Below are 22,789 nucleotides of genomic sequence, written 5' to 3'. Positions count from 1 at the left end.
ATTACAAAATGCACATCAGACCCCAGGGAGTCACTCCCTTCTTGATTGGCTTATGGCTGCACTTCGTGCTGTGTGGCCCAATCCGGGTGATCTACCATCCTGTCCAGTTAGATGGCAAACATGTGCTGAATTCCAACAGGTGCTACAAGAGTTAGGCATAAGAAATGCCATCTAGAGTCGAGAGAATTATGGCCCAGATGAAGAGATTTTCACTACTGGGATGAGAAATAATGTACTTCAAACAGCTCCTACATCCCTCTTTTGGTCTCTAGTGGTCATTCTTTCCCCTCACTGAGGGCATCCCATAAGTGAGGTGACACATAAAGTAGCAGACTTAGGAGAGGCAGAAGCAATGAGAATCCAGAAAGAAATAAGACCTGTTACCCACAAGAAGAATTCACAGGGCCCCATGAAGGTTATTAGGATGCAGATGTGGGTTAATTTAATACAGGCAGGAGCAGATGGGAGGAAATTAGATGGGAAGTCAAACAAGATCTTACTAGAGCTATGGCAATACCTGAAACCAGAGCAGCAGTTCCAGCCATTAAGATCAAAGAGGCAGAGGTCAGAGACAGGGGCAAGTCTGGCCTGTGTGTTTGGAAGACTTCCTGCTGGGGAGAGAGCCAACCTCACTTGAGCCCACACAGGAAGGTGATTGGGGAACACCGCTTGACTGAGGGGAAGGTCAAGGTATTCACCCTGAGGGACCAGAGGGGAACTGGAGGCCACATGCTGAAATAGCTATCCATTGGTCCCCAGTGAACATACAACATGTCCTCGCTGGGGCTGAATGTTCACTGATTCATGGTAACCCTGAGTGGTTCCCTGGGACACCCATTATCATAGATGGATACAGGGGGAAGGCTATCAGAGTGAAAAAAAGCCTAAATCCCTTTGGGAATAGGGCGTCTACCCCCAAAGGAGTATACTGTGTATATATCTCCTTTGCCTGAGTATATTTTGGGGATTGATATCCTGCAGGGTCTATGGCTTCAGACCACTGCAGGTGAGTTCAGACCGAGAGTACATGTGGTGAAGGCAGTTCTGAGGGGACATGCTAGGCACCCACCCATAGCTTTGCCTGTGCCTCAGCAGGTGACTAATACCAAACCATACAAACCGCCTGGAGGGCATAAAGAGATTGGAGAAACTCTCGAGGAGCTGGAAAAGGTGGGTACTATAAAGCCCACCCACAGTCCTTTAAATTCCCCAGTGTGGCCAGTCAAAAGGCCAGATGGCTCCTGGCATATGACTGTGGATTACAGAGAACTGAATAAAGTCACACCCCCTATGCATGCTGCTGTCCTCTCTATTGCAGGCTTGATGGATACCCTCAGCCATGAACTAGGAACATACCATTATGTGGTAGATCTTGCTAATGCCTTCTTTTCCATTGACATTGAGCAGGAAAGTCAGGAACAGTTTGCCTTTACATGGGAAGGACGGCAATGGACTTTCACCATCCTCCCACAGGGATACCTCCACAGCCCCACCATCTGTCACGGACTTGTAGCCCAGGACTTGGCTACATGGGAGAAACTGCCAATGGTGTGGCTGTACCATTATATTGATGATGTTATGCTCACGTCTGATTCTCTTTCAGATCTAGAAGGTGCAGCACCTAGACTGCTGTTAACATTTACAGGAGAAAGGATAGGCTGTGAACACCACCAAGGTTCAGGGACCTGGTTTGTCTGTCAAATTCTTGGGGGTTGGGTAAGACCAAAGTTATAACAGAAGCAGTTATACACAAAGTCCAGGCCTTTCCTACCCCCACAACTGTAGCATTGCTACAGGAGTTTCTGGGTCTTCTAGGATACTGGAGAGTGTTTATCCCACACTTGGCACAAATTCTGAAGCCCTTATACCGGTTGGTACAAAAGGGCATCAGGTGGGACTGGGATGAGACATGTGCATTTGCCTTTACTACAGCAAAACGGGCAGTCAAGGCCATGCAGGCCTTGACTGTGATAGACCCAACAAGGCCCTGTGAGCTGGACATTAATGTCACTGAAGACAGTTATGGCTGGGGTCTCTGGCAGCGGCTTGAATGAACTTGCCAACCCTTTGGATTCTGGTCACAACTCTGGAAAGGGGCAGAGGTATGATACACTTTGATAGAAAAACAACTGGCTGCCATGTATCACGCCTTGCTGGCTACAGAACCCTTCACTGGAATGGCCCCAATAAAAGGTAATAACCACCTATGCCATCTTGGGGTGGGTACAAGACTGGACCCAAAAGCCAAGGAGTGGTGTGGCACAAACACCCACACTAGCCAAGTGGGGTGCTTACCTACAGCAGCGTAGTGCCCTCTCTAGTAGCCCCTTGAGTGAAGAACTCCAACTCTTGTTGGGGCCAGTGATGTATACTAGTGAAAAGCAGGAAGAACTTGCTTTTGAACCATTAGTAGCAGAGAGTCCCTATCAGGAGGGAAGAGCCCCTATACCCAAAGATGCATGGTACACAGATGGCTCCAACAGTGGGCAGCCCCCAAAATGGAGGGCCATAGCTTTCCATCCTAAGACTGAGATGATACGGATGGAAGATGGTGAGGTTAAGAGCAGCCAATGGGCAGAGTTGCGGGCTGTGTGGCTTGTGATCAGCAAGGAGCCCTTCCCTATAGTTGTCTGCACGGACAGCTGAGCTGTCTATCGGGGCTTGACCCTGTGGCTACCATCCTGGTACAATGCCAACTGGCTGGTTGGTCCCCAACCCCTTTGGGGACAAGAATTGTGGCAAGACTTATGGGCCTGTGATACAGTATACCATGTGACAGGTCATTTACCACTGGCATCCCCAGGAAATGATGCAGCAGATAAATTGGCCCAGATAACATTGGTTACAAGGAAAGCCTGCCTCTGATGTAGTCCAATGGCTACATCAGCATTTGCTGCATGCGGGGCAAAAGACAATGTGGGCTGTAGACCGTCGGTGGGGCTTGCCTTCGACCTTCGAAGAAGTTAGTAGAGGCCAGCAGGAGTGTGTCGTGTGCTCCAAAAGGGATGTACACCGAGTTCCACAGCAACATGGGAGAATAGTTAAGGGGCCTATACCCCTCGTCAGGTGCCAGATAGACTATATTGGGCCTCTACCTGTGTCAGAAGGATATCAGTATGCGATGACTTGTGTGGACACAACAACTGGACTTCTGGTTGCTTTTCCCACCTGTTCTGCAGACCAGCAGATGACCAAACAAGGCCTGGAGTGTCTTTTTGCTGCCTATGGCTGACCACAGGTAATTGAGAGTGATCAGGGCACCCATTTTTTTGTTGTTGTTGTTATCATTAATCTACAATTACATGAAGAACATTGTTTACTAGGCTCCCCCCTTCACCAAGTACCCCCCACAAACCCCATTACAGTCACTGTCCATCAGCATAGTAAGACGCTGTAAAATCACTACTTGTTTTGCCTTTAGTTAGTATTTGGTTGGTCTGCTTTCTTTGCTGTGATTTTATTTTCTCTGGTGACATCTATTTAGCCTTAGGAGTGCTCCCATCTAGAGCAGTCCCTCTAAAATACCCTGTAAAAGTGGTTTGTGGGAGGCAAATTCCCTCAACTTTTCCTTATCTGGGAATTGTTTAATCCCTCCTTTATTTAAATGATAATCATGCTGGATATAGTATTCTTGGTTCAAGGCCCTTCTGTTTCATAGCATTAAATGTATCATGCCATTCTCTTCTGGCCTGTAAGGTTTCTGTTGAGAAGTCTGATGATAGCCTGATGGGTTTTCCTTTGTAGGTGACCTTTTTCCTCTCTCTAGCTGCCTTTAAAACTCTGTTCTTGTCCTTGATCTTTGCCATTTCAATTATTATGTGTCTTGGTGTTGTGCTCCTTGGGTCCCTTCTGTTGGGACTTCTGTGTACTTCTGTGGTCTGAGCAACTATTTCCTCCCCCAGTTTGGGGAAGTTTTCAGAAATTATTTCTTCAAATACACTTTCTATCCCTTTTTCTCTCTCTTCTTCTTCTGGTACCCCTACAATGCGGATATTGGTCCTTTTGGATTGGTCACACAATTCTCTTAATATTGTTTCATTCCTGGATATCCTTTTATCTCTCTCTGCATCAGCTTCTATGCATTCCTGTTCTCTGGTTTCTGTTCTATCAAGGGCCTCTTGCATCTCATCCATTCTGCTTTTAAATCCTTCTAGAGATTGTTTTATTTCTGTCGTCTCTCTCCCTACTTTGTTGGTTAGCTCTTGCATTTTTCTCTGCAGCTCCATCAGCATGGTTATGACCTTTATTTTGAATTCTTTTTCAGGGAGATTGGTTAGGTCTATCTCTCCAAGCTCCTTCTCAGGGGTTGTCTCTGTGATTTTGGTCTGGATCAAATTCTTGTGCCTTTTCATGGCAACAGAGGTAGTTGTGGGGAGCTGACGTGTGTGTCGGCTGGGAGAACGTCCCTTCTTGCTAGTTTGTGGCCTTCCTCTCCTGGGAGAACAGCGACCCCTAGCCGCTTGTGTTGGGCAGCTGTGCAAAGATGGGGTCTCTGATTCTTGCCCGGCCTCTGTGAAGTAAGCTCCACGGTTGCTATGGGCATGGCCGCTCTCAGGCTGCTAATCCACTATGGTGGAGCCGCATCAGAGGGGGAATGGGTGGGAGGCTGTTTATCACCATGAGGGGCCTCCGAGCTGTGGTGCCGCCCAGGAGGTTAGGGCGCCCCGAGTTCCCTGGGATTCCCAGCTGCTAGGCTGAGTGTCCCGGGACACTTCTGTCCAGCTGTGGGGTCCCTGTCCCTGTAAGACTTTCAAAAAATACTCGCTTTTCTTTGTCCCAGGGTCACCGGCTGCAGGGACCCACTCGCAGGTTTTACTGTCCTGTTTCCCTAGTACCCAGCACCCCATGCACTGTGTGTCTGCATTCCCAGTGCATATGGCTAGGGCTGGGTATTTAGCAGTCCTGGGCTCCCTCTCCCTTCCCGCTCCGACTCCTCTCCTCCCACCAGGAGCTGGGGTGAGGGGCGCTCAGGTCGCATTGGGCCATGGCTTGTATCTTATCCCCTTTGTGAGGCGCTGGGTTTTCGCAGGTGTAGATGTAGCCTGGCTGTTGTCCTGTATCTTCTGATCTCTCTTTTAGGGATAGTTGTATTTGTTGTATTTTCACAAATATATATGATTTTGGGAGGAGATTTCCACTGCTCTACTCACGCTGCCATCTTGGCTCCGCCCTCCTCGGGGCACCCATTTTAATGGACATACACTGCAGAAATGGGTGCGCCAGCTGGGAATCAAATGGAAGTTTCATGTGCTGTACAATCTACTGCAGCAGGCATGACAGAGAGGCACAATAGCTTGTTAAAATCTGGACTAAAGTCAGATACCAATAGTCTGCGGGGATGTTCAGTCCGCTTATGGACCGTGCTATGGTGTTTGAACAAGAGACCCCGAAAGGTAGCCATGAGCCCTGTAGACATGTGAACACATATGGCTGCCTCCCCTATACAACTGCCAAGTACAAACCAAGGAAGAATCACTGAAGCTGAGGTTTGGCCACCAGAATAACATCTTGCTGCCAACACCAACTGCACTGAACCCCGGAGACTCCATTTAGTGGATGTGGCCTTCGACCTTTCGACACATGGACCAACGATGGCTGGCTCTCTTGTGTATTCCTGGAATAACAGTAGAGTGGCCACCAAAGGTCACAGTAGTGTATCCTGAACAGTCAGAAGGTAGGAGCATTTTACCGGGGAGTTTTGTTTTATCATTATGTCCAGTACATGCACCTCCAGTAGCACTATATATAGACCCTTCAGTAACCCCACAGGGAAAGGAGTAAAAGTATGGTATACTAGACCTGGAAGGGATCTCCTTCCTGCTTCAGTCCTAACACAGGACCACTCTCTTGCATGCATCCTACCTGATGGACAGGATTTGCCTATGTTGGTAGCATTAAAACATGTGTCTTATCGCCCTTAAAGTCTTTGTGGATTGAGAACTTCCTCTGGTTTGAGGATTATTAAAAGTTTTGTTATTAGGAACCTCCTCTGGCTTGAGGATTATTATAATTTTTGTTACCTGCATCAAAATCTTACTGTATCTTAATTTTTATTATTCCTAAGTTGTTATCCTCTGTTGCTATTGTGGAATCTGGTCACACAGTGCTCCAGCTTTCTCACACAGGGTCCATTGCAGAAGACTGAAAGCATGTAGATTGTAAGGTGAGAATCCTGGAGGGGTGAAGTGTGGGGGAAGTTGGGTTTCCTATGGCCAGGATCCTCACTGAACTTAAACCACCTGATGATGTAACTGGCCTGTTGCTAGGCTACCACTTCCAGACCTTTAGGCAATAAGCTATTATTGTGCTATATAGGGAGCTCAGCCCAGTGCTCTGGACAGAGGCAGAGATGCTACTGCTTGACCTACCACAGTGAGAACAAGCCAGGTAATAAACCCTTTCACCCCAAAGAACGTTTTGCTGTCAATTTCTTTGGTCACATTGAATCCGTAGTGAACTTGCCCGGGGCTGAAACCCATTGGCAAGACACCGGAAAAGCTAATGTTTTAATAATCATTTCAAGTAACTTGATATCCTAACCTTGACAAATGGTAGTTTCTTGAAGGTTAGTTTCTTGAATGTGGATTCTAAAAGTTTAATGAACTTTTCACACTCTATTACACTAAAACCCATTAGTTTACCTTGCACTTTGAATGGACCTTTTACCCACATGTGACTTTACCCATCTCACCAGAAAAGCCTTGAGCATCCGGGAAGCTGTCAAGCGTTCAGTGTTACAAACACCAGTTTTTCAAAATTCTAAATTTCACTTGAAAGCTTGAGGGTTTTTTTGTTTGTTTATTTTATCATTGGCTACAAACACAACTGTTTTTCTTTAAGTGTTAGGCTCATTTAGTTCATTTTTGAGAAAACAAATGTCAGGTGTTTAAGTTTGAATAACCCAAGTTTACCTATCCTGTTCTTTCAAGAAAAGAAAAGGGCATTATGGAAAAATCAGCTAGCGTAGCTCAACTGAACAGGCACTTTTTCTAAAGACAACTATCATGCTTCAGTACACAGAACCTTTATGAACCCCTCCCACCGTCACACAGAATATTAAAAAGATGTATACTCAAAATCAAGATCTAATGAAATTAGTATTTTTATTGCTTCATCAAGGTCACTCTTAAATGAAACTGGATTTTTAAAAAAAAACAGAAAACTATGAATGCATGGCCATGAATAATGTAATAGTTCAGTCTGGTACCACTGCCTTACTTTGTGCTAAGGTGTTGGCAGTTACCTACCACTACTTTTGCACCATCACTGCAAATGACAACACAGTGAAAAAGACAAAAAACATCCATATTATGAAAACAGTTTGACCTCCCAGACCACCTAGTCCATGGCCCACCCAGGTCCACAAAACATACTATGAAACCTGCTCAAAATTAGATGTTCCAGAGATAACATTCCAAACAACAGCATACCAAAAGATTGGAGATTTTAGATGAAATAAATTCCTAGAAAAAACTGACTTACCAAATCTGATTCAAAAAGAAATAAAAACATAAATAGTTTTATAATCTTAAAAAATTCAATCAGGAAGGAAAAAATCCTCCCATAAGGAAATTCTAGGTCCACATGGCTTCACAAATGAATTTTACACACTATGTTCCAGATAATAGTTAAGGAAGATACCCTGAACTCATTTTGAGACTAGTATAACCTTGATACTAAGACCCCAAAAAAATAGCACAGCTCAGTAAAAGAAAATTATAGCTGATATCTTTCAGGAATATTGGTATAAAATTCTTAAAATTCTAGCAAACTGAGTACACTAGCATATAAGGTATCAATGGTTGGTTTGAACATAGAAAAACCATAATGTAGGCTGATCACGGGTATAGTAGTACAGCAAGAATACAGCCAATGATTCTGTAACATTTTCCTATGATAGCAGCTGCACAAGTGGGGGTGAGGATTTAATAATATGGGTAACTGTTGAACGACTGTGTTGGTATACTTAAAACTAATATAAGATTTTATATCAATAAAAAAAAATAGAAAAACCAAAGTAATTCACGTTAATAAACAAAAGAAATACCACCATTATTAACAGATGCAGAGAACAGAAATCTTTTCCGAGGTTTTCCTCAACAGAAAAAGAAAACTGAAAGGCTGTCTGGGGAGATTTAAATAGCCTACAAGGACTAGTTCCCTGGATTCAAGCAAAAAGCAGACTGCAGTAGTCAAGGAAAGAAGCTTCTACATGATCAAGTTGTTACAAGTATCACTTTTTCCAAAAGAAAAAAATCAAGGTCAAGGATACTAACCAATATTTCTTTTGTTTCATGTTAGATGCAGTCTTGCTTCACGTGCCCTCACCTATCTGTTCTGACAGTCGACTAAGAAACTTCTTGAAGCACTCTGTTTGTAAGACAAAAAAGTAGCCTGCAATACTGTTCCCCAACCTACTACTAATCACTTGAATTAAAGGGAAGTTGAATACTATAACTCTTCTTTCCCCATTACTCAGAATACCTGGGTGTAATTACCTTTTTCTTCATCTTGTTGCTAACCACACAAGGACTCCCAGCCTAAAGAAGTACTACTGTTTCCAGTGGTGCAGATATTCAAAGCCAGTTCAGCAGAACCCTTTATCCAATTCAAAAGACACCTAAAGTTAGCTGGTTAAAACAGGAAATTAAACACATACACCCCATAAACAGTTTATTTTAGCTTAAACATGTAAGAAGGAATGAATCATCCAAATGTAGAGTCGGGGACTTTTATTTAATGAGGGCCTGCTGACTGGATGTCCATGCCATATTTCTTACACAAACCTTACCTAAAATGTATTTGGATGGATCAAGGACTTACATTTCTGGCAACATGGTAGGTTAGATAACCTGAGTGGTTCTATTGCTTGAACCTAAAATGCTGTATAAATGTTTTACGTAGTATTTTTAAACTTCTTAATTTGGCACAAATGTACAGATGCTCAACTTTTCAATTACTTCACAATGCTGCTTTGAAAACTACAGTGTGCTAGAGGTGGGCTATGTATATTCTAAGACTCCCTGATACAGGGTATGTAATCAAAGAACCTTGCGTATAGCTGAAAATCCAAAAGGCTACTCCTACACACTTAAGCTGAGTGAGCAGTAAACCTACTTAGCAGAAGGTGACAAACCTGCCTGCTTGACCTTGGTGCCAGTAGGAGGAAGAAAAACATCTCCTTTCTAGGAGATGTAAGGATTGCATATGAAAGGCAAACCCATAAAGCTTTTAGTTAATAGAGAATGCCATCCAAAATTACCAAGGTACAGACGAGAAATGCCAAACAACCAACTACATTAAAGATTAAGTTGTTTCAATCTTTAATTTCCATCCATATTTTATAAATTAATCAATTAAACAGCAATCATGTCAAAGCAAGTAAACTAGCTGATTAAGAAAAGAATATGATGTTAATGTAATGCAGAGCTGCCAGCGTTTCAAGTACTTCACATCTTTAACATGTTAACACATTTATGCCTCCATTTAAGATCAACCCATTACTGTAGGGATTTAACGAGGATTAAAAAAACAAAACACAAAAAACCTCATGGTTCAGTAAGTGTATCTCATTTCAAGTATTAGCAATGATGCCCATGGTAAAATCTAAATGGTTTCAGAGAAGAGGAGTGTTAGTTTGACCCTTCCCACTGCTCCTGGAATCCTATTTTTTACCAAATGCAAGAATCTGTCTTTGGATATGTCAGGCAAGTGACTCTTGATTATTTACATCTCTGTTGGAAAGGGTAAGAACTTTAAAAAGAAAAAGAGAAAGAAATGGAGAAAACAGACATATTCTCAGGACTTTCAAATAATCCTGAAATTAAAAGTGACAATGAAATATGCACAATTACAAGGAACAAACACATCATTTACTTGTGAAACTATTCCCAATGTACACATGACTTAAAGGGATGAGCTGGAAAAAAACATTTAACCCAAGATAATTTTTTTTAACAATATGAAAGTTTGTGTCCATCAAGAAAAATAAATTCAGTCCCATTTCATCCACCCTCAAATTACCCTCCCCTTCACCCAATACACACACATACATACAAAGGTGGACATTTCCAATCAAAACTGTAAGCCTCTGGCTCACAAGAAAGCAAAATAGTTTTAACCACACAAGCTCCAGTATTCAGACTTTTGTTTCTACACGCTGCCCACATGGCATTTTGTGAGCATGTGATTAGGAGGAATGGTGCACAATCACACCACATTCCTTCCCTCAGCTCACACATCAAGAACTTGCCCTCTCAGCTACATTCTTCTCCAAACAGCCATGGTCACCTTAGCAACCCTATGCTCCTAATATGGACAGCTGGTGCATTTAGAGTCAGCCCTTCTTGGCAGGGAAAATGCTTGTTCTTCAAATTGGTGTAGAGAAGAGAGGTTTTCCTTTCAATACACATTACAGGGGTTGATTTAACTTAATCAGCACTTTTGTTCTGTGGCAGCAGTTTGTGTCAAGTTTCAACCTATTCTGAGTTTTGTTTTTGGTTTTTTTTTTTAATCTGAAAGTAAGCGAGTGGCCTAAAAAATAAAGAATCAAGGCAGCTCATATGGAATTCTACAGAAGAGTAGAATATGAAACAAAAAGGTATCTGAAACAATTGCATTCTTTTATAATATCGTAAAGCTATCGACATTTTTCAAAGTTCAAATTTACTTCAATTTTAACATCTGAAGTCTTAACATACCATTTTAGAAATCAGAGTCAGCAGCCCTGTCTTTTTAACCTCATAGCCTATTTCTGAACAAGAAATAAACAACACTGCTAAACTTCAAAGTCCTGTAACTCCAATCTATTTAACAAACTGCGTTAATATGTATTCCTTTATCTTACCACCTCCACGTGAAATGTCTCACAATCTTCTCACAGGCTCAAATATAAACAAGTTTTTAAAACCAGATGGTTAGTATATCTGAGGATCTTTTAGACCTAGAATGTGCTAGGACTACTCAAAACCTAGAATACACTGGATTACCCAAAACCAAAGTTGATCTGTATTCTTAGCATCACTAAAGTTGGGCCTAAGCCAAATTAAGTCTCAGGATAAAAGATACAGGCTTATAATGCAGTTTGCCTGATTTTCGTAACACAAGCAAGTGCTTTTGGAGAAGGAACCTATCATATACTGAAATATATGAACTCAAATTGCTTGTTCATATCTACAAAAGGATTCTAATATCCTATCTATCAAAATTAGATACCTAGTCTTTAAGTGAACAGGCATGTTCAAATCTTAAAAACATCTAAATTTATGGCATTCATTCTAAATTGAAATATTTATGAAATGATTTTCTATATAACAGTGGTGGATAAAATCCATATTAATTCATTAAATGCTGTTTTAGTGAACCTTAAAGCTAAGGGACTACCACCTATATTATTCATTGGTTCTATTTTTGTTTGTGTATGTGTATTTTTTGAACTTCTCAAGCTATGAGGTTCTTCCTGGTTAGAAATGTTTCCTTCATGTGAAAACCATCCTAATTACATCTTCTATGTAGAGCGGGCACAGTATAGATTAGTAAAAAGAAACCTAACGCTAATTCCACTGCTTGTTTTCATTATTTGTAAAATGAGACTACTATCTGTTTTACTTACATCACATGTTAACATAACAAAGTGAGAATAATAAAACTACTTATGTGCCATACTAAATACACAAACATTAAAGAACCTAGAGAAAGAGGACTATGTTACCTGACGTCTAAGTCTATTAAGTATTTTATTTTTAAAAAGAGTAGGGGATATTCAATGTATTCAATGAAGTAGTCAATGAAGCATGGAATACCAAATCCCTATCAACTTCAAGAGTTGCTGTTCATTCCCCCAAAGATCTTATAAATAACATACAAAGCGCTGACATATAAATAACTGCTTCTTTCAAAAGCCTCAGCATTGGTTTCACTCGTAGCAGATGTAATGCCCTTACCCTTTTCATTCCACTACTGAATCAGTTCCACATTTGCTCCCAGCTCCCAGAACTCAGTACTTTAAGATCCTCCTCCCACACAAAGAAACTGCTCCCAACAAGGTACCTTTAGCTCTTTCTATCTGATGGAAGCCCCTCCTTATCTGATCATTGCTGTCAATTATCCTTCTCCTAATGTCAGAGGAAACCCACCCCATCCTCTTATAGGACTGGTCCCCTCTCTTTACTACTACGAGGCATCCATCACCATGCACTAAAGTTGCCACTCCGTCAATCTGCAGTGAGGGGATCCAAGAGAAGCTCCTTCTGCTGATACTGTGTGTTACTATAGATGAAACAGCGCTTCTGCAGCCCAGATTTAGAATCCTGAATTTGTACTGTTCTTACTCTGTTAAGTCAGTGACAGGGATTTATAGAACATGGTTCTGCTTCAATTAAGTAATAGAAAAATAAGATGAATGTTCAAATATAATACAATGTAGAAGATGGACAACTTTCTAGAAAAATACAACCTTCCAAGACTGACCAAGGAAGAAACAGAAAATCTGAACAGACCCATTAGCAGCAACGAAATTGAACTGGTAATCAAAAGCTACCCAAGAACAAAATCCCCATGCTAGATGGATTCACTGCTGAATTTTGCCAAACATTTAGGGAAGACCTAATACCCATCCTCCTTAAAGATTTCCAAAAAGTAGAAGAGAAAGGAATACTTTCAAATTCATTCTATGAGGCCAGCATCACCCTAATACAAAAACTAGGCAAATAAACCACAAAAAAAAGAGAACTACAGACCAATATCCCTAATGAACATAGATACAAAAATACTCAACAAAATATTAGCAAACTGAATTCAAAAATACATCAAGAAGATCATCCACATGATCAAGTAGGATTTATTCTAGGGATGCAAGGATGGTACAATATGCGAAAATCCACTAACATCATCCACCACATCAACAAAAAGAAGGACAAAAACCACATGATCATCGCCATAGATGCTGAAAAAGCATTCGACAAAATTCAACATCCATTCATGAGAAAAACTCCCAACAAAATGGGTATAGATGGCAAGTACCTCAAAATAATAAAGTCCATATATGACAAACCCAAAGCCAACATTGTACTTAACAGTGAGAAGCTGATTGCTTTTTCTTTAAGATCAGGAACAAGACAAGGATGTCCACTCTCCCCACTTTTATTCAACATAGCACTAGAGGTCCTAGCCACAGCAATCGGATAACACAAAGAAATAAAAGGCATCCAGATTGGGAAGGAAGAAGTTAAACTGTCACTGTTTGCAGATGATATTGTACATAGAAAACCCTAAAGAATCCACTTCAAAACTACTAAAATTAATGTCTGAATTTAGTAAAGCTACAGAATACAAAATTAATACACAGAAATCTGTTGCATTTCTTATACTAATAATGAACCAGCAGAAAGAGAAATAAGGAAAACAATTTCATTCACAATTGCATCAAAAAGAATAAAATACCTAGGAATAAACCTAACCAAGGAGGTGAAAGACCTATACCCTGAAAACTACAAGACACTCATGAGAGAAATTAAAGAAGATACCAATAAATGGAAACACATCCTGCACTCATGGATAGGAAGAATTAATATTGTCAAATTGGCCATCCCGCCTAAAGCAATCTACAGATTCAATGCAATCCCTATCAAAATACCAACAGCATTCTTCAATGAACTAGAGCAAATAGTTTTTAAAATTCATATGCAACAACAAAAGACCCCCAATAGCCAAAGCAATCCTGTAAAGGAATAATTAAGCTGGGGGGATTATGCTCCCCAAATTCAAGCTCTACTACAAAGCCACAGTAATCAAGACAATTTGGTACTGGCACAAGAACAGACCCACAGATCAATGGAACAGAATAGAGAGCCCAGATATAAGCCCAAGCATATATGGTCAATTAATATATGATAAAAGAGCCACGGATATACAATGGGGAAAAGACAGCCTCTTCAACAACTGGTGTTGGCAAAACTGGACAGCTACATGTAAGTGAATGAAACTGGATTACTGTCTAACTCCATACACAAAAGTAAACTCAAAATGGATCAAAGACCTGAATGTAAATCATGAAAACCATAAAACTCTTAGAAGAAAACACAGGCAAAAATATCTTGAATATAAGTAACTTTTTTCTGAACACATCTCCTCAGGCAAAGGAAACAAAATCAAAAATGAACAAATGGGACTACATCAAATTAAAAAGCTTCTGTACAGCAAAGAACCATCAGCAGAACAAAATGGTATCCTGCTATATTGGAGAATATATTCAGAAACGACATATCCGACAAGGGGTTAACATTCAAAATATATAAAGAGCTCACAGACCTCAACACCCAAAAAGCAAATAACCTGATTAAAAAATGGGCAGAGGATATGAACAGAGAATTCTCCAAAGAAGAAATTCAGATATCCAATAGGCAAATAAAGATGGTCCACATTGCTAATTATCAGTGAAATCCAAATTCAAATCACAATAAGATATCACCACATACCAGTTAGGGTGGCCAACATCCAAAAGACAAGCAACAGCAAATGATGGCAAGGATGAGGAGAAAGGGGAACCCTCCTACACTGTTGGTGGGAATGTAAATTAGTTCAATGACTGTGGGAAGCAATATGGAGGTTCCTCAATAAACTAAAAATAGAAATACCATTTGACCCAGGAATTTCACTCTTAGGAATTTACCAGAAGGAAACAAGATCACAGATTCAAAAAGACATATGCACCCCTATGTTTATTGCCCCACGTTTTACAGTAGCCAAGAAATGGATGCAACCTAAATGTCCCTCAGTAGATGAATGGATAAAGACGATGTGGTACATACACACAATGAAATTATTATTCACCCATAACAAGAAAGGAAATCCTACATTTGCAGCAACATGGACGTATCTAGAGGGTATTATGCTTAATGAAATAAGCCAGGAGGAGAAAGACAAGTACCAAATGATTTCCCTCATTTGTGGAATATAACAACAAAAGCAAAACTGAAAGAACAAAACAGCAGCAGACTCACAGATTCCAAGAAGGAACTAGCAAATAACAAATGGAATGGGTGGGGAGGGTGGGTTGGGAGGAAGGGAGAAGGGGATTAAGGGACATTATGATTAGCACACATAATGTACGGGGGTCATGGGAAAAACAGTATAGCACACAGAAGACAAGTAGTGACTCTACAGCATCTTACTATGCTGATGGGCAGCGACTGCAATGGGCTGTGGGTTGCGGGGAGTCAATTTTATGGGTGAATGTAGTAACCACAATGTTGCTCATGTGAAACCTTTGTAAGATTGTATATTAATGATACCTTAAGAAAAGTTTTTAAATGCCTAAAAAAATAAAGAAAAGAAGGATCAAGATTTTCTTTCCATGTACTCCCTTTGAGTAATGCCCTGGAAGATCAGACAGTGCTACATACAGGTTCCAAGACCCCCTTTCTTAATCCCCTAGAAGTGAAAGGAAAAAATAGGGGAAAATTTCACAAGAAACTTGGAAATGAAAACTATTGGTGATTTGCTCTCACTTCCTCCTCATCAGCTAGTGGGTCCCTTTAAACCTTTGTTTTCAGTTACCAGGATAAAAACTGCTCTAATCAACTAAATCTACAGCAGTTTTAAAAATAGCTGGAAATTGTATGTTTCAGAGTACAGCTTCCCCCACAGCACACAGAATATTGAAAAAGAAGATAAGAGAAAATTACTGATCTGTATAAGCACTTTGTATCACTTCATAAGTATTTTCCAATTGACAGACTGAATTAATCTGCAGCAATCACTACTTACCTATACCAAAAAGTTCCTGAGAAAATTAACCTAATTAACTTTTTAAGGCTGCCAAGCAACTGGGTTTACGTTTACACAGGATAAGCACGCTGACAAGATTTTACTACCTGCTCACTCGAACACTGCATCCTTCATAGGTCTGAAGAGTACAATAATGTAAATGAATGATTATTTAAAATCCACTATAAAGGTCATCATGCAAGACATTTTTATTTAATACTAGCTGTTAGTAAATCTTTTATTATCTACTTGGTAGGGAACATTTTACTTTTTAAACTATATATAGAAGTTACACAATTCTCACAGGTGGAAACATAGCTAAATAATCTCCTTTAACTTAATGAACCCTCTACTCTCCAAAGTCATTTATTTAGGTAAAGTCCACTGAGGTAAAGAGTGAATGGGCTCTACTGAAAGAGGGGAACCTTTTTTCCTAAAATGGACAGAACTATTCCTAAGGACAGGAATAATCTCTGACCATAATAACACAGAATACCAATTTCAAAGGTGACTACTTTCATCACCCCTTTTAATTCTGACTTCAAATTGATGAGCTATGTCTAGCTAGCAAATTCAGAGGCAGTAAAGGATTGTCTAACAAATTTGTGATAATCTTGTATAGATAAGAAATAAATATGGGGAAAGAAATTTTTAAAATATGGAGCAATTAAGCCTGTATTCAACTACATTTGCTTTATTATTATATTAACAATTTCTTACCTTGTAGAATTCTCCTCTGAGAAAAAGAGACACAATTTTGTTCCTAAAAAAAATTTTAGGTAGAAAAGTTGAAATGTTAGTTTCATAACAGAAAGTCCCTTGAAAATAAAAAGTTATAAAATGTAAGGGTAGTACTTTAGAACACTGTGGTATTACCAAAGCTTAAGAGATAGGTAAGTCTCTAGCAATAAAAGTAGCTTATTATTTTTATAAGAACATCTATTACAAAATGTATCATTTTATTATTACAAAAATATTATTCTAGACTATGAAATCATTTTTGCTAGGTACATAATGTGTGGCATGTTTTCATATTTTAAAACATCAGTACTTGGCTTTTTGGTTTTACTCTTGCCAAGATTTCATATTCTGAAGGGTACTTTTAAGGTATAATTCACTTGTAAAATTCATTCATTTAATGTGTAAAATTCAGCAGTTTTTACTATTTTCACAAAGTTGTTCAACCATTAATCATCATCTAATTACAGAACATTTTAATTATTCCAATAAGAAACCCTGTTAGTAAAAGGTACATTTTTATTCCCAGGGAGAAACATCTGAGACAAATTTAATTTAAAAAGATATACAAGAAGCATAAGTCTCTGCAACACTATGCTCAAATTTATAAATATTTTTAAATGTGTAGAACAGACTGGTAGGGAAAACAAATACCCAAAAATTAAGAGTAGCTGTATTTGGATAGTGGTATTATAATGACTCTTTTTCATGTATTTCCTCTAAAGCTACATTTTTATAATATTACCTCTATGGTTCTTAAAAAGGTATAGCACAGACATACACCTTGGATTGCTAGAATTTATACTACAATCCAAAGTAAATACAAGTTGACACTTCTTTTTAATGCCCACTATATTTTTTATTAAATGTTTTTCAGAGTAGATAAAATAAGTATAAAGTTAAAAAAAACTGGCCACACTTACTAATCTGGTTGAAAAGCCACAGCTGCATCTTACTTTATGACAAATTGACTGTTTCATCACTTTGCATCTGGGCATCTACTTCTTAATGGTCATTTCTGAAATAAAGATGTAGTAATTAAGAATATATTATAATGAAAACATAAAATCTTCAAGGCAACTTTCTAAATTTAGTGACTAGAGGGAACTATCAAATCAGTCCTGGGACAACCTTCTAGTAAAAAACATTAAAAGGGCTGAGGGGTAGGTGGAAGGGGTGGAACATACGCTATCATCCCACAGGACCAGAATTAAACAGCTATGTTATATGTACTGAGTATAAAAACCTATAACCTCTTCAGTCCTCAATCCCTTTCATCTACCAGAGTCTTGCAATTCTTACAATTGCAAGAATACCATGTATAGACTGGATGAAAAAAGGGAGAGGAAGACGAGAAGTGTAAATATTTATTATGCTTGTTTGTCTATTTCTCCACACATGTAGACAGTAAGGTCCAGAGGAGACTTTCATCTGTTTTATTTATGGATATCTTTCCAGCACCTGAAACAATGAATACTGCACACTAAGTGCTCAGTAAACATTCACCGAAAGAAAGAAAAAATTGATCATTTAACTGGAATTGATAAAATCTTCCATCTGACAGCATTTCAAAACAGCAAAGTCTCAAAATGCCATTTCTTCTACACATACACCATTGATGTTAATGCCAACTACATCACTGTTTTCTCCCCCAATAAACAAACCTCATGAACAAAAGACAATCAAGACATGGTACCAACCCTCAAGAAACAGAACAAAAGCATGTATCACTTTGCAATTTTGTTAGTGCAACCTCAGGGAAAAACTCTTAGAAGGGCAATTGCTAGATATGCAATTTCACTACTACTGCCAACGTCTGGTTGGTGTCTTTTTCTTTTTTAAACATAGTTTCTTTTGGGGTGCCTGTGCAGACAGCTAGGAATATGAGAAAAAAAATTTTAAGCAGTGAAAAGTTGAAAGGGCTCAAGATAAGGAGTAAAAAGCATCCAGATTGATAAGGAAGAAATTAAACTGTAAACTATTTGCAGATGACATGATGTTACACATAGAAAACCCTAAAGACATCACCAAAACCTATTAGAATAACTAAATTCAACAAAGTTGCAGGATACAAAATTAATACACAGAAATCTGTCATATTTCTATATACTAACAACAAACTAGAAGAAAGAAAAATCAGGAAAACAACTCCATTTACAACTGCATCAAAAAGAATAAAATACCCAGGAATAAACCTAACCAAGAAGGTGAAACACCTGTACTCCAAAAACTGTAACACACTCATCAGAGAAAATAAGATGACACTAATAAATGGAAATCTATCCCATGCTCATGATAGGACGAATATTGTCAAAATGGCCATCCTGCCCAAAGCAATTTACAGATTCAATGCAATCCCTATCAAATTACCAGCAGCATTCTTCAATCAACTAGAACAAATAGTTCTAAAATTCGTAGGTAACCACAAAAGACCCTGAATAGCCAAAGCAATCCTGAGAAAGAAGAACAAAGCTGAGGAGATTACACTCCCTAACTTCAAGCTCTACTACAAAACCACAAGTAAACAAAACAGTATGGTACTGTCACCAGAACAGACCCATAGATCAATGGAACAGAACAGACAGCCCAGATATAAACCCACACACATACAGTCAATTATCATATGATAAAGGAGTCATGAATACACAATGGGGAAAAGACAGCCTCTTCAACAACTGGTAATGAGAAAACTGGACAGCTAAATGTAAGAAAAATGAAACTAGATTATTGTCTAACTCCATACACAGAAGTCAACTTGAAATGGATCAAAGACCTGAATGTAAGTCATGAAACCATAATACTCTTAGAAGAAAAGAGAGGCAAAAATCTCTTGAATAAACATGAGCAATTTTTTCCTGGACACATTTACTGGGGCAAAGGAAACAAAATAAAAATGAACAAGTGGGACTACATCGAACTAAAAATATTCTGTACATCAAAGGACACCATCAGCAAAACAAAAAGGCATTTCAAAATATGGGAGAATATATTCATAAACAACTCATCTGATAAAGAGTTAACATCCAACATACATAAAAAACTCATACTCCTCAACACCCAAAAAAACAAATAACCCAATTAAAAAAATAGGTGGAGGACCTGGACACTTATCCAAAGAAAAAACTCAGATGGCCTACAGGCACATGAAAAGATGCTCCACATCACTAATCATCAGGGAAATGCAAATTAAAACTACAATGAGATTATCACTTCACACCAGTTAGGATGGCCACTATCCAAAAGACAAGAAATAACAAATGCTGGCAAGGATGCGGAGAAAGGGGAACCCTCCTACACTGTTGGTGGGAATGTAAATTGGTGCAACTGCTGTGGAAAGCAGTATGGAGTTTCCACAAAAAGCTGAAAAATAGAAATACCATTTGACCCAGGAATTCCACTCCTAGAAATTTACCCAAAGAAAACAAAATCTCTGATTCAAAAAGACATATGCACCCCTATGTTTATCGCTGCACTATTTACAATAGCCAAGATATGGTCCAAGCCAAGATATAAGTGTCTATCAGTAGATGAATGGATAAAGATGTGGTATATATACAGAATGGAATTATTGTTCACCCATAAAAAGAAAGGAAATCCTACCATTTGCAACTAGAGGGCAGAGAAAGACAAATACCATATGATTTCAGTTATTTGTGGAGTATAAAAACAAAGGAAAATGGAAAGAACAAAACAGCACTAGACTCATAGACACTGAGAAGTGACTACCGGTTACCAAGGGGAAGGTTTGGGGAGGGTGAGAGAGAGGGTGAAGGGGATAAAGGGGCACAATAATTCGCAATAACAATATAAACTGGTCACAGGGACGGCACTAATAACAATATAAACTGGTCACAGGGACGGCATTACAGCATGGAGAATATAGTCAATGATTCTGTAACATCTTATTACATTGATAGATACTAACCGCACTAGAGGGGGTGAGGATTTAATAATATGGGTAACTGTTGAACCACTGTGTTGTATGTTTGAAACCAACGTAAGATTGCATATCAACAATACTTCAACAAAAAAAAAAGTTGAAAGGTCTCAAGAATACCCTCAAGGAACCCAACAGTTCCCTACTTCCCCTCCTGCTGGGAATGTAAGTAAACTGGTGCAACTGCTGCTGAGAGGCAAAAATCTCTCACATAGCTAAATTATTATTCCACAAAATACTACTTTTTATTAAAATTGTGTGGGAGGGGGTAATACAAGTATTAATATAGACTTGTTCTTTTTTTCTTTCAAAAAGAAGCAATGGAAGGATAAACCAAAACTACTTAAAATAGTCAGCTACAGTGAAAAGAGAAAAGCAGGGTAGAAGGGATAAGGATGGAAGTTGACAGCTTCACAGAACATACCTTGTGTTAGAGTTTTGGCTTTGGAGACATGTTTTAAGCCCAAATGAACAACACTGAATACCAGAATGATAATGACCATCAACAACTGAAACATTAAACATATTATTTTTTAATTCACGGTCATCTTTGGAAATTGCTAGGGCACTACCTTATTATTCTGAAAGTTGACAGAGGAAAAGAATGAAGCATTTATCCTAGCTTTCTTATATGAAAAAATATCCCAGAGTAACCAAGCAGTGAGTAAGTGAAAACTCTCTTTTCACAGGACTCCAAATAATAAATGTAGGATAAGAAATGATAGGATAAGAAAATCAACATTTTATAACACTAATGAAATAATAGATATCAAAAATGATCAATGGTAGCTAAAGCCATTAGGTAAAAAGGTAGATGGGAAACTTTATAATAATGGGCAAGTCAGGCTGACAAAACTTGAACCCAGTGATTAATCTTATCATTAAAACAGGTCAATCATATATTAATGTGCAAAAGTACTCATCACTATCAATTATGTGTTCATCTATGGAGCTCTTGTTTTAAAAAATTAAATATAAATTCCCTAATAGTACCATTTTCACTCTTACCAGCATGGGCCAAGCCACCTTCTTTCTCATCTGCATTACTGCAATAGTTCCCTATCTGATCCCCAGCAACTCCACTTGTTCCCCTCAGCAAGTTAGTCAAGTTAGTCCTTTTCATAGTCAGACCATGTCATTCTTCTGCTTAAACCCTCCAAGTCCATCTCACTAGTCTAAAAGCCAGAGTCCTTACAAAGGCCACAAGGGACCATGATCTGATTATTTTCCTTCCCCATGTCTCTAATCTCCTACCACTCTACCCCTTTGTTCACTCCATTCTGGCCACACTGGCCTCTTTCCTCTCCTTAAACTCATCATGCATGTTCTTACATCAGGATCTCTGGACTTATTTTCCCTCTGCCTGGAACACCAGGGATCTATCTCTCTGGTTTATTCCTCCTCCACTTCCTTTAGGACTTGGTTTTTTACAAGCTATTTCATCAAAAGAGATAAACCCTGGTACCCTAAGCAAGCCCAAAATATCTGCCTCAAATTTTCTTATCTGGCAGAGAATATGTAAGGAGAAATAAGTCATAAATTCTGGAAATGATATAATTTGAAACACAAGTCATCAATTTCCACATCTTTGTGTCTAAACATCTATAAAACTATATTGCCCCTTTTAAAAGATTCTATGAGCTCAACTTCAAAGAATTAATGAAGATGTAACTAACCAGTGAGTTTTTTGTTTGTTTTTCTATTTGGTTTTGCATTTTTTTGGGGGGGGGTTGTTTTTTAAATCATCTGTATCCATAATTCTAGAAAGGAGTGCTGAAAGATTTGAATTAAGTCCCATTAAAAAATAACTAGCAAAATAAATGGCATTCCTTTGCCTCCCACTCCTTTAGGGATTTCTCTTTGGCATTACATTACGAAGTTCCAAGTAATCTCAGGAAAACTTAGAGACTTCCAATTTTATCTATTATCTTTAGGCACGATGACCACCAGAAAGAATCAAAAGAACTCAGTAATTCTAACACGACTAGACTAGTTTTGACATGGTAGGGATGTTTGAGCTTAATTATTTTTCTTTAAATAAACAAATGCCCCCTGGGCTAAGGCCTACTCCACCTTTTAAACATCCTGTGGCTGGCAAGCTCAGGGTCTTAAGAGAGACAGCCAGGGGACAAAGAAAACAGCAAGTATGACTCAGTGATCACATTTAATAGCCTCTGAAGACCGAAACAAAGATACCAGTTTTGGCAAGAGTTCTCCAGAACTGCCCCAAAACTGACTTATCCACATACCTTTCATCTGAACAATCTATTTTCACTTAGTTTAAGGTTCACAAAGCACTTGTTATGTGCCTATCCAACCCTAGGTACAAAATAAACCAAGAGTACAATG

The 22,789-nt window shown here is 39.0% G+C and overlaps 1 protein-coding gene across 3 annotated transcripts in view; it reads right to left on the bottom strand.

The window, feature by feature from the left end:
• FRS2 (fibroblast growth factor receptor substrate 2) overlaps window positions 1-22,789 on the bottom strand; it is a 162,260-nt gene that overhangs the window by 64,065 nt on the left and 75,406 nt on the right. For 2 of the 3 annotated variants that reach the window (XM_036920951.2, XM_057486858.1), the window contains exons 2-3: window positions 17,427-17,521; window positions 16,486-16,528 (exon numbers count right to left, since the gene is read on the bottom strand). The exons of the other annotated variant lie outside the window; for it this stretch is intronic. The gene's annotated coding sequence lies outside the window, so the exon portion shown is untranslated. The remainder of the gene's footprint in view (window positions 1-16,485; window positions 16,529-17,426; window positions 17,522-22,789) is intronic. 3 annotated transcript variants of the gene reach the window in all.

This window comes from Manis pentadactyla, chromosome 10, assembly GCF_030020395.1.
Source record: "Manis pentadactyla isolate mManPen7 chromosome 10, mManPen7.hap1, whole genome shotgun sequence".
Lineage (NCBI taxonomy): Eukaryota > Metazoa > Chordata > Mammalia > Pholidota > Manidae > Manis > Manis pentadactyla.
This window is presented reverse-complemented; position numbering and strand designations above follow the sequence as displayed.